Source organism: Echinops telfairi, unplaced genomic scaffold (assembly GCF_000313985.2).
Source record: "Echinops telfairi isolate 266 unplaced genomic scaffold, ASM31398v2 ScPeMD7_7457;HRSCAF=8495, whole genome shotgun sequence".
NCBI lineage: Eukaryota > Metazoa > Chordata > Mammalia > Afrosoricida > Tenrecidae > Echinops > Echinops telfairi.
Genome location: NW_022111357.1, coordinates 45,943,708 through 45,945,916, shown reverse-complemented (window position 1 = coordinate 45,945,916; position 2,209 = coordinate 45,943,708).

The window sequence follows — 2,209 nt, the reverse complement described above, 5'->3', positions numbered from 1 at the left end:
GAGTACCAGGGAGAGTCTCTGAGGTGGGAACCTTAAGGGACAGCGGCGATGGGATGGGGACCCTGCAGGAGTGAATAGGCTTTGGTGGTCCTCAGAGTGGGGGTAATTGGATCGGGGTGGGTGGAGGGGCGAGCAGACTCTATAAACTCCATAGATACGGGAATGGGGGTGCTCGCCGGATGGGAACAGCAAGGAGAGAGGCAGAGGGGAGTTGGGGGAGAGCCCTGCAATCAGAGGGTTAGGGGCACTCTGACAGGGCAGGAGTCAGGGACCCCTTCTCCCCGCCCTCTGGACCCAGAGAGCACAGAACTGTCGTGGCGCGCAGGCCAGTAGGTGTGTGTGTGTCCTGGAGACGAGGTGGGGGGAGGTTGGGGGCACAGGGGAGACAGGTTCCTGATTAAGGGGGGGGAGTGGGCAGTCAGTGCCCACTGCACCCGCTGCACCCCAAGGCATCGGCTTATGCCGGAAAGAGAGAGGGGAGCCTGTCACCGCAGCCCCTAGATTGCTGGGGGCACGGGGGAGGGGGGGGGACTCAGAGACCTCACCCCACTCATTCTACCGGGGCACATGCGCTCATGCCCACCCGACCGTGACCCATGTCCAGGGAATGGCCCACGTGAGAAGCTGCTTCCCTGGGAGGGAGAGGCTGGCCGTTTTGACCAATGGGGGAGCTGCCTTGGGCTGTGAACCTGAAGGGGGGAGGCCTACTCCTGGTCAGTGTGGAAGGGCACAGTTGTGAAACCCAGGGGTGTGTGTCCTGTGGATGGGCCACAATCCAGGTGAAATCCCGTGACATTCCGGCCACGGAGCCTATCCAGTGATGGCCCTTTCCAGAGGTGGATTTGTTTCCTGCTAGGGCCACCTGAAAGTCGGTTCCAGGGCAGCCACTTCAGATGTAGCAGGGTGAGGAGTCTGGTGGACCTTCGACCCTTCGTGGTCCACCTCCCACATCTTGTGATTTGAGGAGAAGCCTGCCCACCTCCCTGCAGAAGTCAGCCAGAAGAGCCCCCTGCCCCAGTTCCCCTTGCCTGGATCTCAGGGCACGTGCAAAACTCAGTGCCCTTCTGGGATGAGGTGGAGAGGGGACTGCGCTCAGCCTCCAGCCCACAACAAGGGTGTCTGTACCCCCAGGAACCTTAAATAAGTTGGGCAGTCGCAAACAAACCAATCTGAAATCCATTGCCTTTCCCTCTGTCCCAGCTCAGGACTCAGGACACCGCGTGTGTCAGAGTAGTTGGCCACAGGATCTTCATGGCTGATTTTTCAAGACTAGACTGGCAGCCGGGCCTTTCTTCCTTGATGCCTCCGAGTGGAATTGAACCGACAAACTCTTGGCTTGTATCGGAGTGTTGAACTATTTGGGACCCCCAAGGGCTTCGTAGGCAGTTCAATGGGCCTTCAAAGCCAAACAGTCTCACCCACCTAGCCTTTTGAGGAAATACCTTAGCACACCTAGGGACCTTCACCTGGAAAAACACCCCCTGTATGGACACCCAAACCTTGAGTGTGATCTCAGAGGGATCCTGAGGGTCCCAGGGACCCCAGCTTTAGGCACAGGATACAGTAGCCGAGGGGGTTGTCCCCTTGCTCCCAGGACCCTACGGTCCTTCCCAGCCTCAGACGCGGGTCTCCGCTGCAGTTGTTCTGGGGGGGGGGTCCCCCAACAAGTCCTAGGGCTCTGGTACAGACTTTTGGGGGGCACCCATCATCCGTCAGGCTGCCTCCCACTTCAGGTGCCCCTGCCCCCCTGGCAAACAAACTCAGCCTGCCCTCCCGGGCTGTGTGCCCCTGGGCAAGTTGCTGAATCTCCCTGGTCTGTAAAATAGGGACAGGGGAGGGGCTGCCTCACTGGGTTGCGTTAGAGATTAAGATGCGGTAACTGCACTCGGTTATGGGTTCAGGTTATGGGCATCCCTTCCTTTGCCCTCTCAGAAGCCACCTGCCCGCCACCCCGCTCCCCATCCCCTCCCTGTCCAGGGCGCCTTAGGACAGGGCCAGGGGGTGGGGAGGAACATGGCAGACACGCGGCAGCTGCATTTGGCCCGTGTGTCTGCCGGCTGAGTCACCCCAAATTGCATCCTCATCGGTGCGTTTCAGAAGGTCGTTTGCAGTGGCCCTCAGCCCCCCTTCTCCCTGATCCTGTCTGCCAGGCCACCTGCCACTCGTGCCCACATGCACGCAGCCCCCTTCAGTGTCTTTGTGGGGACCA